The 15,228-nt window shown below is 40.7% G+C and overlaps 1 long non-coding RNA gene across 17 annotated transcripts in view; it reads right to left on the bottom strand.

The window, feature by feature from the left end:
• LOC100608367 (uncharacterized) overlaps positions 1–15,228 on the bottom strand; it is a 230,563-nt gene that overhangs the window by 184,038 nt on the left and 31,297 nt on the right. For 11 of the 17 annotated variants that reach the window (XR_008547720.2, XR_008547718.2, XR_008547716.2 and 8 more), the window contains exons 1-2: positions 7,080–7,203; positions 5,987–6,085 (exon numbers count right to left, since the gene is read on the bottom strand). This is a non-coding gene — a long non-coding RNA (uncharacterized LOC100608367). Of the gene's footprint in view, positions 1–5,986; positions 6,086–7,079; positions 7,433–15,228 lie in introns of those variants that run through there. The other 6 variants (XR_008547717.2, XR_008547702.2, XR_008547712.2 and 3 more) reach the window with 4 other exon arrangements.

Raw genomic sequence — 15,228 nt, 5'->3', positions numbered from 1 at the left:
ACTTTCCCTATTGAATGTTCTTGGCACCCTTGTTGAAATCATTTGACCATGTACGTGAAGGTTTATTTCTAGGCTCTCTATTCCATTTTGTTGGTCTATACTCTTGTCTTTATGACAATAACCACTGTTTTGATTACTGTAGCTTTGCAGTGAGTTTTTAAATCATGAAGTACGAGACCTCTAACCTTGTTTTTCTATTTCAAGGTTATTTTGGCTATCATAGATTCCTTTAATTTCTATTTGAATTTAACAATGAATTTTTCCATGTCTGCAAAAAAGGTCGAGATTTTGATAGGGATTGAATTGAATCTGTAGATCATTTTGGGGAACACTAATATCTTAACAATATAAGTCTTCTAATCCATGAATATCGATGTCTTTCCACTTATGTATATATTTCTTTCATAGTTTTCAGTGTACAAGTCTTTTGCCTCAGTGGTTAAGTTTGTTCTTAAGTGTTTTATTCTTTTTAATGCTATTGTAAATTGAATTGTTTTCTTAATTTCCTTTGGGTTGCTCATCATTAATACATAGAAATGCAATTGATTTTTGTGTGTTGATTTTGAATTCTGCAACTTTGCTGAATTCATTTTTATGTAATAGTTATGGTTTTCTATACATAAGATTATGTGATCTGTGAACAGAGATAAATTTACTTCTTCCTTTCTCATGTGGATGCCTTTTATTGCTTTTTCTTACCTAATTACGCCAGGTAGGACTTCTAATACCAAGTAGAACAGAAACAGTGAAAGAGGGCATCCTTGTCTTGCTCCTCTTGATCTTAGAGGGAGACCGTTCAGTCTTTAACCATTGAGTACGATGTTAGTTCTGGGTGTTTATATTTGGCCTTTACTGTGTTGACAAAGTTTCCTTCCATTACTAGTTGTTGAGTGTTTTGTAATAGAGCATCTTGTCAAATGTTTTCTTTCTGCATCAGTTGAGATCATCACATGGTTTTTGTCCTTCATTCTGTGAATGTAGGGCATTACTTTGATTTTCATATATTGAACCATTCTTGCATTCCAGGACTAAAGCCCACTTTGTCATGATGTAAAATCCTTTTAATGTCTTGTGAATTCTGATTGCTAGTATTTTCTTGAGGATTTCTGCATCAGTATTAATCAGGGATATTGGTCTGTACTTTGTTTTCTTGTAGTGTAGTTGTCTGATTTTGGTATCAGGGTAAATCTGGTCTCGTAGATTGAGTTTGGCAGTACTCCCTCCACTTTGCTTTTTATTAAGAGTTTGAGAAGGATTTGTTTTAATTGTTCTTCAAATGTTTGCTACAATTATCCAGTGATGTCATCTAGCCCTTAGCTTTTCTTTGCTGGGAGGTTATTACAGAGTTAATCTCCTTACTGTAAGTCTGTTGAGATATTCTGATTCTTCATGATTCAATCCTGGCCATTTGTGTGTTTCTAGGAATTTGTCCATCTCACCTAAGATGCTCGGTTTGTTGGTATACAATTGTTCACAGTACTCTTTTACAATCCTTTTTATTTCTGCAAAATTGGTAGTAATGTCTCTTCTTTCACTTCTGATTTTCAGTTTTTTGAGTCTTCTTTCTTCCTTAATCATTCTAGCAAAGATTTCTCAATTTTGCTAACCTTTTTAAAGAACCAATTCTTTGTGTAAAAAGTTTAATATTTATATTAACTTTACTATTTTGTTTTTATTCAAATTTATTAGCTTGATAATACATTTGTGTATTAAAATTAAAAGATACAGCTGGGTGCAGTGGCCTATGGCTGTAATCCCAGCACTTTGGGAGGCTGAGGCGGGCAGATCGTCTGAGGTCAGGAGTTCGAGACCAGCCTGGCTAATGTGGCAAAACCCTGTCTCTACTAAAAATCCAAAAAAAAAAAAAAAAGCTGGATATGGTGGCTCATGCCTGCAGCCCCAGCTACTCGGGAAGCTGAGGCAGGAGAATCGCTTGAACCTGGGAGGCGGAGGTTGCAGTGAGCCAAGATTGCACCACAGCACTCCAGCCTGGGTGCCAGAGTGAGAGACTGTCTCAAAAAATACGTGTGTGTGTGTATATAATACAACTAATCACACACTTAGTAAATGGCACACCCAGGATTAAACACAAGCTTTCCTCACATAAGTGCCATGATCTGCTCACCCAACATATTGTATTGTGTCTGGAATTTATTCCTTCTGGTGGGTTCTTGGTCTCCTGACTTCAAGAATGAAGCCACCTACTCTCGCCACGAACGTTACAGCTCATAACGGTAGTGCAGACCCAAAGAGTGAGAAGCAGCCACGATTTATTGTGAAAAGTGAAAAAAAGCTTTCACAGGGAAAGGTACCTAAACCGGTTGCTACTGTTGGCTCTGGTGGCCAGCTTTTATTCCCTTATTTGGTCCCCACCCACGTCCTGCTGATTGGCCCGTTTTACAGAGCGCTGATTGGTCCATTTTACAGAGCACTGATTGGTCCATTTTACAGAGGGCTGATTGGTCCGTTTTTACAGAGTGCTGATTGGTGCATTTACAAACCTCTAGCTAGACACAGAGTGCTGATTGGTGCGTTTATAATCCTCTAGCTAGACAGAAAAGTTCTTCAAGTCCCCACATGACTCAGAAGCCTGGCTGGCTTCACCTCTCGGTATGTAGCTTTCTAACTCCACTTTTAAAACCTTAAATGTCATATTTAATAAAACTGATGGTATGGTAAAAGATGAGGTTGTTTAAAAAGTAAAATCATCACTCAGTGAACATGCTTACTTTTAACACGTAACTGAGACAACAGAGAATTATGAAACTACCCTGATATGTAGATCCCAGGGAAGAGGAGGGACCAACGACTTAGAAAGCAAGTCAGTAAAAATGTTGTTCCTAAAGACAGACTAAGTCTATACTAATGTATACATAGGGGGATGGGAGAGGTTGATAGGGCTGTGTTTGCCTCTGCCATTTTGGGGCTCCATCCCCAGTACCATTTTTCTTAGCAATAGTGGACCTATTCCTGTGAAATGTCAATTTGTTCTACAGAGCAATTTCTCTCCAAAACTTTATAGACAACATTTTCCAGGATAAAATGAATAGTTACAGAATAAGTATTATAAGGCCAAATCTGTAAAACGCCTCTTAAAAATCAGGCAAGCCTCCATCTATATGTGTATGTGCCAGACCTGTCATTTCTTTCAGTATTTGTCAAAGGATTTCCAGACTATTAGCATAGTTGGCATTTGTTTAATTAACACTGGAGGTTGTAAATCAAAGTGAAGACTTAAATGTATCCTGTGAGACTCATGTTTCTCACTGCTAAGAATAATTGCACTTTCTAAAGAACTGAAAATTGGCAACTAAGAGTACAAATTTGGATAACTTCACAATAGTTGTTATGCCTATTATCTTCTTCTAAAAAATACATAAAATATTTTATTATCTACAATTAGTTGACACAAATTTTTTAGAATTGGGAATATTGATCTTTGTATCTTAAATTTTACGTATTTGGTTTATATTCATATTACCCAGCAATTATATTTAAAAGCAGAACTTAATCCTCACTCATCAAATCATATAATCATTTAGTTAGGAGGAAGATTAGGGGTTTTCTTATTCTGCTTGTAGAGATCTACTCACTGTTTTAATATAATCTTATTTAAAAGGCTCTTCAGTAACCAAAAAATTGCAGCCTCTTTTTTTTTTTTCTTTCCAGTGCTAAGTCATTTTAAGGTCAGTTTTGTACCTTTATCAGATGGGCATTCTTTCTTTCTATTATTTAATAACATGTTCTCAAGTATTTTTGTGTTTTTTTTTTTTTTTTTTTTTTTTGGAGACGGAGTCTCGCTGTGTCGCCTAGGATGGAGTGCAGTGGAGCGATCTCTGGTCACTGCAAGCTCCACCTCCGGGCTTCAAGCGATTCTCCTGCCTCAGCCTCCCAAGTAGCTGGGACTACAGGAACCTGCCACCACGCCCAGCTAATTTTTTGTATTTTTAGTAGAGATGGGGTTTCACTATGTTGGCCAGGCTGGTCTCGATCTCATGACCTCGTGATCCACCCGCCTCGGCTTCCCAAAGTGCTGGGATTACAGGCGTGAGCCACCGCACCCAGCCCGTGTTCTCTAGTTTGTGGAGATTTCATAAATTTATCAGCGTATCCAGTTTCGAAGTCTTTGTGCTGCTCTGTGCCAGCAGGGGGCGCCAGTGAACCTGATCCAGGGGTATCATTCAATCCCAGAGCCTGGCGTGAAACAGCGCTGGAACGTGTGAGGGAAACGAGCTTGCTCAAAGATCACCATCCCTTAGATCTGTTCTTTCTTTGGCTTCAGTGGGGCAAGTCACGGGACCACCATTCTCCCAATCATCAAGCTTGGGTTCAGCGTCCTCTTTTCTCCTTTGGACTCATATGTCATCGGCTCTAATTTACCGGATATTGCCTTCCTCCTAGCTGTTCACATTGCCATTGTCTTCACCCGCCCCTGCTTGGCACATGGCAGTAAACACTGAACACATCTCCTTTCTTTGGCTTATGTCTCTAATCAAGTCTTCACGCTTCTTAGTGTGGATTCTTCCTTACTCTCTATTTTTGCCTTTATTGGTTGATTGATCTTATTGTTCTTTGCGAGCCACAATATGTTTACATTTGAAAATTAATTACCAACTTGAACATTATGAGTTTTGCATGAAATTCTAGATTTTTAGGTTCTTAAAATGTAACCAAGTACCCCATTTTTCTTTTTCTTTTTTCTTTTGTTTTTTAAGATGGAGTTTTGCTCTTGTTGCCCAGGCTGGAGCACAGTGGCACGATCTCAGCTCACTGCAACCTCCACCTCCCGGGTTCAAGCGATTCTCCTGCCTCAGCCTCCCGAGTAGTTGGGATTACAGGCGCCTGCTGCCACACCCAGCTAATTTTTGTATTTTTAGTAGAGACAGGGTTTCACCACGTTGGCCAGCCTGCTCTCGAACTCCTGACCTCAGTATCCGTTGGCCTTGGCCTCCCAAAGTGCTGGGATTACAGGCGTGAGCCACCGCCCCTGGCCCCAAAAGTTGTCCCTATTTTTCTACGGGTGGTTTAATTATATTTTTCCCTCTCACTCTGTTTTCTCCTTTCCCTGGCTCTCTGTTTTCTGCTTAGCTCTGCTGAAATGCAAATATAATCTCTCACCTCTCCCTCACAGGACATTGCCTACACAGCAAGTTCCTCTAACTTCGTGCTCCAAGACAGGTCTCTCCTCCAGAGCTGACGGTGGATTTACAGACCAAAGCATGTCCCCATGGAACTCTCACCTCCAGGGGCGTGCCTCGGAACTGCCATCCTCCAGGGGTGACCTAGGAACTCACACGCACCAGGACAGCACGTCGAAAGCATGACCACTTGGCTACTTTTACAACTGAACTCTGCACAGGAAGGTGCCAACTCAACTGCCTGGTAGGTAACTGACCAGAAGCAGTGGGACCCCTGCCCTTGCTCATTTCCTCCCTTACCCTATGAAAATGCCCACTTTTTGCAACAGAGCAGAAGCGGCACATTTAAAGGCGGGATGCTTTGTGCCCCTTCCCCCAAGCTAACTTCGGAATAAATTCACTTATTTTGGATCAGATTTCCCTCTCATTAACTGAACTGTACGTGCAGTGAGCAAGTAACCTGCATTTCAGTTACAAATTACAGAAGACCTGGTCACTCAGAGTAGACAGCGTCATCTAGTTTCAGATCAGAGAGAGCAATGAAAGTTTCTGCTTTTTTAAAAAACAAACAAAAAAAACCTGGCTTGTCTTGAAACTAAGAGAATCAGGTATTCTACCCCTTTTTGGCATGACTTTAACTTACTACCAGTGTAAAGCCTTAACTCGTTCTCAGATACAAACAAGCTCTTAAGAGCAAAGGCTGCCTGAGCAGCTTATTGCACGGAGGAAGCAGGAGAAGAGAAAAGATTATGTGAATATCATGCAAGTAGTAACGAAGAATAAAAACAGGAAAGTATTAATCGAAGATGTGATTTTCCCTATGTAATCAAGAATTTTGTCATGCTTACTCCATGAGGCAGGTAAGTACGGAGGAAGGTAACAGTGACCAGAAGATTCCCTTTAGTAAACATCTCCTCAGGGATCTGTGAAGTCAGGAATCTCAGCTCCTGTTACAAATAGAAGGCCATTAATTACCATGGTGTCTGAAGTTGTCAATAGCCCACCCCTTTAATTCCCACATAATCACTTCAATTATTGTGCTCATTGTATGTAGTTATTGCTTGTCTCCTCCCACAGAATGTAAGACCCATGACAGAAGAGACCATATCCATCTTTTTAGAAAAGTCCTTGACCTATAATACTCATTCAAAAATGGTTATGGAATTGATGAATTCTACAACCTGAAAAAAAAGTTAATACTCTGTCTTCTGAAAAACAAAAACAATACAAAACAAGTGCATTATCTTCAATGGCCTGCAGTATAATAATATTAAAAACTGTAGCCTTATTTTCAAGGTCTTGAGGACCTGAATGATCTGTTCCAAATCTAGTATCCTGTTTCTTTCCAAATCCTTCTGTCTAGACATCCTGTGCTCCAGCCACAGAAAGTACTTTCATTCCCTCGGCTTATTCTTTTTTTTTTTTTTTTTTTTTTCTTTTGAGAGGGAGTCAGTCTCTGTCACCCAGGCTGGAGTGCAGTGGCGCGATCTCGACTCACTGCAACCTCCAGCTCCCAGGTTCAAGTGATTCTCCTGCCTCAGCCTCCCAAGTAGCTGGGACTACAAGCACGCGCCACCACGCCCGGCTAATTTTTTGTATTTTTAGTAGAGACGGGGTTTCACCGTGTTAGCCAGGATGGTCTCGAACTCCTGACCTCGGGATCCACCCGCCTTGGCTTCCCAAAATGCTGGGATTACAGGCGTGAGCCACCGTGCCTGGCCCAGGTTATTCTTTTAAACTGTTCAGACCATCTCACATTGCATCCTTTGCTCATGCACTGTTTTGCTCAATCTTTACCTTTTCTCTTCCACATCATCTTACAAGAACCACCCAGGTGGTATGTTCTCACTGACGTTTCCACCATTCCCCTTAGAATGAACTTCTCTCCTCTGATTTCCTATGGTATATCACAACATGCATTTTAATCTTTTCCACACTTACTGTGTTTTATTACTCTCTCCTCCATCTAACTGGAAACTCATTGCGAAGAGAGAGATTTGGATATCCACCTTCCTGTTGACTTGCCCAGATGTCTATCACGGTGCCTTCCGTATCCCAGGGGGACGTTGAACATTGGCAGGCATGCCTAGCTGAAAGCTGATGCAGTGAGAACATTGGCAGGCATGCCTAGCTGAAAGCCGATGCACCGAGGCCTGCTCCATGCTAAGGCTGTAATTCTTCACCCCAAGAATCTTCATTCTGTTCTTCAAGTATTCAAGGTAAACAGTCAGTTGTAGGCAATAATGTTATGTGACTTCTTCTGTAATTCCTTCTTCTTTTGTATCTACTTTTGCCTGGGTGGGAGTGGGAGAAAGGGGTGTGAGAAACTCAGGTCCTGATGTCATGGTTTGCTCTTCCTTTTCAACATTCATAGACCCCAGGTCCCAGTGCCCAAAGAGTCTCTTTCTTTTATCTACTAATTATTAACTGGGGATGCAAAGCAGAATCTCCAGCTTGAGGCACCCAGACAGGTGTCTCCTGTCAGAGCTCCATTTCAATAGTACATGTTATGGTTTGAATGTGTCTCCAAAAGTTTATGTGTTGAACACAGGAGTAAATTCATTATGGGGTGAGTGGGTTTGTTATAAAAGTGAGTTCAGCCTCCTCTTGCTGTGTGTCTTATGTGCTTTCTTGCACTGCCACCTGGCACCGTGGAAGAATGCAGTGAGAAGCCCCTCACCAGATGCTGGCCCCTAAATCCTGACCTTCTCAGCCTTCAGAACTGTGAGGAAGCAAATTTCTGTTTATTATAAATTACCCAGTCTGTGGCATTCTGATATACCAGCGCGAAACAAAGACAGCACTCCTCTGTCTGAGCGTCCACACTCTCCTCCCTGAATCCTGATGAGCATATTGTCTGTCCTCCCTCAGGCACAAGTGAAGCAGCCTACTCTGCGACACAATGGCTCCTGGCCCTTTGGCATTAGGGAGGGAAACACGGAGCAGGGAACCCCTGAGTGTGCTGCTTCACAATGCACAATCCCCAGGTGCTGGGAAGGGCTGACAAGTAAGATCAGAGGGACAAATGAGAACATGGGGACAAGTTGTGAGATGAGGGACCTGTGGCTCTGGAATTTTATTTCTGGGAAACTGCAAGGAAGCTGTGTGTGTGTGTGTGTGTGTGTCTGTGTGTCTGTGTGTGTCTGTGTGTGTGCAAGTATTTGAAAGAAAATAGAGAAATTCAATCATACTAGTATCTCCAACTGCTTCTGAGTCTGTGACTAGACCAATGATAATAAATGATAAAGAACTACCATGCATTTATTTATTCAAGAAACATTTACTGAATACCTGCCCTCGTTCAAGTAAAAGACTTAATGGTAGGAAAGTCATATGTTAAATAAATTCAATTTTTGTTACAAAGAAATACAAGACTGCCATTAGAGAATACACAGGGGACCTGATATGTCTGCTCTGTGGGGGAAGGTTCTCCCTAAATGTAAAGTTTAAGATGAAACCCGAGGGATAAGTAGCTGTTATGAGAGGGAGGATTAGAGGAACATTACAGTGTAGGGGAAATCTTTGTATCAAGACACATTTTGAGGCCGGGCAAGGTGGCACATGCCTATAATCCCAGCACTTTGGGAGGCTGAGGCGGGTGGATCACCTAAGGTCAGGAGTTCGTAACCAGCCTGACTAACATGGTGAAACCCCATCTCCACTAAATACAAAAAAATTAGCTGGGCATGGTGGTGCATGCCTGTAATCTGAGCTACTTGGGAGGCTGAGACAGGAGAATCCCTTGTACCTAGCAGGCAGAGGTTGCAGTGAGCTGAGATGGCGCCATTGCACTCCAGCCTGGGCAACAAGAGCAAAACTCCCTCTCAAAAAAAAAAAAAAAGAGAAAGAAACATTTTGATCAACCACTAGAATTGTATTGTGGTTGGAGCAGAAAGTAAGAAGAGTGATAGGGCTACTGCGGTGGGTAGGACTGGAGCATGGAAGCTGTTCTGGAATGGACTTGGTCTGCATCCTCGAGGACATGGGGGCCAATAGAGATGCTTAGCAGGGAAATGACAGGTGCAGGCTTGCATTTTTAAAGCTAAATCACTATAGCAAGGCAAGGGAGGCAAGAGGACAAAACTAAAATTATGTTTCAGAAGTTGAATAGCAACACCATGGCAAAGTGTGTGAACTGCAATGCCATTCAAGCCTATTTGCTTTACCATATTGTAAGTTATGTGTGTCCTTATATATATCAGATTAACAGTATGCTTGCTTGCTTGGCTGCAGTGCTAACCTCTGAAAACGTGTACTCAGCCTGCATCCATAATATGGTAGTGGCAAGGTATTAACACAACTAGGTGTAGGTGAAATGTCTTCTGAATTTTCCTCTTGTTTCCTCTCAAGATTGTGATCCAGCTTCCCTCATCTAATTTATTTGCTCCACTCATTCATATGGATGAGAAATCTTTATTTATTTTTTAAGCCTATACATGACTGATTATTTGTAGACTTAAGGAAACTGTCCCAGAAACTCTTCTGCTCAGTGTAAGGGTCAGATAACAGCTATGAAAACATTACTGACTGCAAAAAAAGTACATGTTTCCTGCCCAAGAGAAAGAGCATAGTGGCCCCAATTCAATCTCCTAATACAGCTATTAGAAAAAGAAGAATGAGTTTTCTGCTCAGAAAATATTCTTTCTTCTCAATAGCTCACTCCATGGCTAACTGTCCACTTTGTACAGCAAAAGTTAGTTCTGTCCAAGTATTTCAATTTGGCAGAACAGACTTTAAGGCCAAAATAATTTAGTAAAAAATTCACTAATCTTCCATTTCATGGCAGGGAATATTGAAGATCAATTGATAAAAAGAAACATTATAAATGTTAGGTAACAACTATCAGGAATTGAACTGTGTGATTTGTTAAGGGAATTCACATATGCCTTATTTCTTCTTATAAACTGAAATTCAACCACATCTCAGACTTAGAAAAATAGAATTTTAAAGATTATAAGATTTATAATAAATAGAAATTTCAGAATAGGAAATACAGAATCTTGAGATTGAAACAAATGAGCACTAGTCCAACACCATCTGATACTTCAATCTTCTCACAGGCATTCTAATCAATTGGTAGTTTTTCCTGTGTTTAAGGATTTGAAGTGTCAGAGGTCTCAATCGTTTCAGAAAAGGACTTCTAGAGAGAGCTGCTATCTCTTCAGTTACCCCCGAGATCAAGCAAATCGAGTGTACTTCCTCTGGACCTAACAGTCTCGTGGCACACCTCCGGCTCTCCACCTGGGCCACACTGGACACGGTAGTTACTTCTCGTTTCATCCTAGCTGTGCTCCTGCGCATGAAAACTTCATCTGCTCCCTGCAGCTTCCTTGATTTTGCCAGGCCTGACTTTTAACGCTTACTGTATAAGCAATTAACAGGATTTGAAAGGTCAAGGGGAAACAGATCTTCAAGAGCATTCTCTGAATACCAGCACCCCGTGAAGCGGTTTTAAAATGTGCAGCATCGCCCTAGAGACACTCTGACCCCAGTCAATTATTAGGGGGATTATGAGAGTCCAAACAGCATTTATCAAACTGACAGAAAAAAACAAAATCCCAAACTAGTACATACCTTTTATAGCAAGTTATTTTAGTAGAAGAAGTTTTGCTTTTGAAAATATGGATGAAACTACAGGTTCATTTCTCTGCTTAGTCAGAATATGGAATAATAATGAAGGGGCCACTTTTTACAGCTTTCCAATAGCCTCACTTCCTACTGCTCCTCCTTGTCACCCCGAGTCCTAAACTAACTCCAAAGATAAATTCCCAGCCCTGGGCAAGTAGTCTCCCAGGGGGTAGCACCGTTACAAGAAGATAGAACATATCATAGGTGCTTCCTCATAGCGTGGCCCTCGGGGACACCTGATGTGTGCCCATAGTGTTGATTAAAAATTCCCCTTCCATCCTATAGCACCCTTAGCCTTGGGTTATTTCAAATTAGACCTGCTCTTTTCCCAATTGAAAATGGAGTACCACCTGTAGACGCTTTTTTCTCTTGTTAGCATGGTATAATGATTTAATGAGAATCGCTGGGTTACAAATGCACAGATGACTTTCCTTTTATTCCTTTTTTCTATTTGATAAAATTATCTCAACAGAACAACACTAACACTTTTATTTCCTTTGGGGGGAAAAGCGTGTCTTTCTACTGATCAGAATAGCTAACTTCAACTTTCCTTTGTCATCGTCCTGGTATCTCTTTAAGCTATGACAATCCAGTACATACCTGATAGCCTCAGTAATTGTGGTAAGTTGAATAGAAACGGTGCCTTCATCTCAAAAACTGTTTAACATTTTACCGTTCAATATATTCTACTACTCATGGGAGTACCAAGAAATAAGATTTTAGAAATCATTATCAGAAGAAAGATACTCATCAAATATATAATCATTCTTAAGGAGAAATAGTGGATTGATTTTTTTCTCATTTGAAGCATTGACTCTAGACTCATTTATAGCAAAATGATTTATTTATCATTGCTGAGCAGAGGAAATTGCTTTTTAAAAAATCAGCACTCCTTTATTTTCTAAAATAATCATGGTAGCACACAAGACACTAAGAATTTGCACTGTCACCTGAATTCTCTCCACCCTCCAAACCTGCCATTTCCCTGGGAGCCTTAAGATCAGCTTGAATTGACTTTCCCAAGAGTTGTTTTTCTGTCTTTTCCCTAATTTCCTGAGGTTTCTGTATGTATGCCTAAAAGCCAATAATTGTCTTGAACAGACCGACATAAAAATAAATGAGATGTCTAAAATTCATTTTTATCTCATAAATGTTACACCTTGTCAATTAAAACAAATATCCCTTTTCTGTGCCAAGAAAACATTTTCTGTTACATTCACAATCTGCTTCAACTGCCATCGGGTACAAGAAAAACCTCTAACAGATGGGAATTGGTAAATGGCAATTGCAGCTAGAGCTGACGATATGAATAACAAATGGAAGATGTATTCTGTGAGTTACCTTGGAAGGCAAATATGCTTATGAGGGCTTTGTACGATGTTGTGACATCAGTTCTGAGAATAAGATTGAGGCCTGCAAATTGAATCAAAGGAAATGTTATATATATGTAAATAGATGTAATATATATATATACACACACACACACATACACATCCTGTGTGTATATATGGTGTGTATGTATGTACATACACCATATATGTATAGATATATGCACACATATATATGTATATATGTGTATATATACGTATATGTGTGTGTGTATGTGATGTGTATATATATCACCCTTTATCTCACATTCCATAAAGTCATCAAGGTTGTCAAGACCTTTCTGTTGTTTTTAGAAATATTTTGGATAAGTAAAAAAGGTATGACAACGTTCAAAGCTAGAAGGATTATACAGTCATCCTAAATTTATGGGCTGCAATGTTCTTACATTAACCTTTAACCTCACTTTTCATGAGAAATGGATAGAAATATTTAGTTGGGTAAATGCAGTGATTATTCTCTTTCTAGGAGCATAAACTGCTGTAAACTTGGGGCCTAGAGAAAGGCTTAGATCACAGTCATTCTCTTGGCTTTGATTCCGGATGTTTGTACAGACTCAGTAAAGTGAAGTCTCTGTCCTCTTTCGGGACAAAACCATAGGATTGTCCATCTCTGCTTTTCATTCCTCCCCAAACCCGCTGCCTGCTGCTCCTCTGACACTTTTCTTTCGAGTCTTCCCAGCACTTGCTTAAGAATGCCAGTGGCAAGAGGCGTGCAGCCCATGAAGAACAGTCCTGGGTGAAAGCTGGGCTGGCCGGGGGAAGAAAGCGCAGGTGGATTTCCTCCATGGCTTTTGCTTTTCCCCATTCACCTGTGCTTATGTAATCACAGCCTGGAGTTTTCAGGAATAAAGCAACTAGTTATCACTGCTGGTTACACGGGCTGGTCCCAACCTGAATTCTGTACTACCCTTTCAATGAGAGACGCAGGTATGGGAGAAGGGACTTGACAGGAGACGCAGGTTTACTTTTCTCCTAGGACCTTTTGTTTGTTTTCAGAAATTAAAAAAAAAAAACACAATAACCACAATCATATAAGATGTTTAAATTCAATATATGAGCATGCCATTATTTTCATTGATCTTTGAAACGGATTCAGTACATTCCTATGAAGCAATGGAACACAATTTGGGATGAAAATTTCTCCAAGTGAGATTCACATTATCATTATGGCTGTCAAGGATTTAGAAATTAGGTTGTTTGCTGATTACTCTTCAATCATTCAATCAACAAAAAGATATGCTGGGAATATAATGAGTTTTCTTAACCTCAAATTGATGATGAACATCAGTTTGTTTTTTATTTTTTTGGTTTCGTACAACATCATAATTGAAGAGATCATCACAATCAAAGTATGTTTGCATTCAAAATCATCATCATCATCACCACTTAAAAATACTTTTTCAAACTTTATCATGCTTTTCTATCCATGCAGTACCCATGTATGCTGAGTCACACAGATAACTAAACAGAGACCCTGATTTTCCCTATCGTCTCCCCATGCTGAATCACACAGATTAACTACACAGAGACCCTGATTTTCCCTATCATCTCCCTTGTGTTTTGTTTTTCAGTTTCTTCCCTTGAACAAGTCTCCTTCTATTCCCAGGGGCCCCCTGTCCTCATGCTGTTTCCTGACTCCCCAGATGCCCTCTGTGTGCCTTGTCCCATCTCTCTGTGCCCCTCATGGGGTATTGCCCAATGGCTCAGCAGATAATGCTAAACCAACCTGTGCTTTGTAGAGCTTCATAAATGTGCAACCTTGCTCAATTGTATGGTGCTTATGGCCCAAGTGAACATTTTTAGGAAACTCCTTACATTGGTATGGTATGTTTCTACCACCCCATCTGGGAATGATCTGTAAGACAGAGTAGGTAATATTCTTTATCTAGCATCCTCCCCCATGTACAGCATAGGTGCACCTGCTCACACACCTCGCAAGAACACTTAACTACAGGCCATAGGAAAACTTTAACTCGTAGAAATATAGATACGTATTATAAAGATTCCATGTGTTGATTACATGTAGACAATAACATGCCCATAAATCACGTCTCCATTTTGAAGTGACCTAGCAGCACTGCTCAAGATCATCAACCGACAGAGTCTTCCTTGTCCTTGGTACCTTATCCACAGGCCTCTGATCTGCTCCGTGACTTACGCATCCTACTCTTCACAACTTCTGAAAATGTTTTGCTGATGGTCCCCTGGAGCTCATGCTCAATTGTCCTTTGTCTGTGAATGTTGTTTCCTCACTTTCCTAAAGTTAGGCAGGAGCAAAAAGCACTTTAATCTTAGGCTAGAAAATAACTAAATGCCTACTACCTCATTTTTTCTTCTCTTTGCATCCCAAAACCAGACAGACAAAAACCCAGCCTACAGATTATGTGTTCTTTTCTTTGTTTCTTTTCTTTTAAGTTTGTTGTTCAAACCCAGTGTCACTGCTCCCACTTGCAATCTGCCCAGCACTATTTTACCAGAAAATTCCTTACATGTAGATTGATAAAGACATTGTGGCCAGGCGCGGTGGCTCACGCCTGTAATCCCAGCACTTTGGGAGGCCGAGGCAGGCGGATCACCTGAGATTGGGAGTTCGAGACCAGCCTGACCAACATGGAGAAACCCCGTCTCTACTAAAAATACAAAATTAGCCGGGGTTGGTGACACATGCCTGTAATCCCAGCTACTCGGGAGGCTGAGGCAGGAGAATCACTTGAACCCGGGAGGCAGAGGTTGCAGTGAGCCAAGATCACGCCATTGCACTGGAGCCTGGGCGACAGAGTGAAACTCTGTCTCAAAAAAAGAAGACATTGTGCTATTCTCCCCAATAAATTCCTGTTCTTCTAACAAGGGCTTTCTTGAAATACATACCTTGAAACATGGAGGAGTGTCACTAATGGTGGAAGTTAGCTATCACTTCCAGATAATGGGGGGATGTTAGCTATCAGTTCCAGATAATGGGGGGATGTTAGCTATCACTTCCAGATAATGGGGGGGATGTTAGATATCACTTCCAGATAATGGGTGGATGTTAGATATCACTTCCAGATAATGGGGTGATGTTAGATAACACTTCC

The sequence above is a fragment of the Pan troglodytes genome, chromosome 3, assembly GCF_028858775.2.
Source record: "Pan troglodytes isolate AG18354 chromosome 3, NHGRI_mPanTro3-v2.0_pri, whole genome shotgun sequence".
In the NCBI taxonomy this organism is placed as follows: domain Eukaryota; kingdom Metazoa; phylum Chordata; class Mammalia; order Primates; family Hominidae; genus Pan; species Pan troglodytes.
The sequence above is the reverse complement of the archived record's forward strand: the minus strand, read 5'-3'. Positions and strand labels throughout refer to the sequence as shown.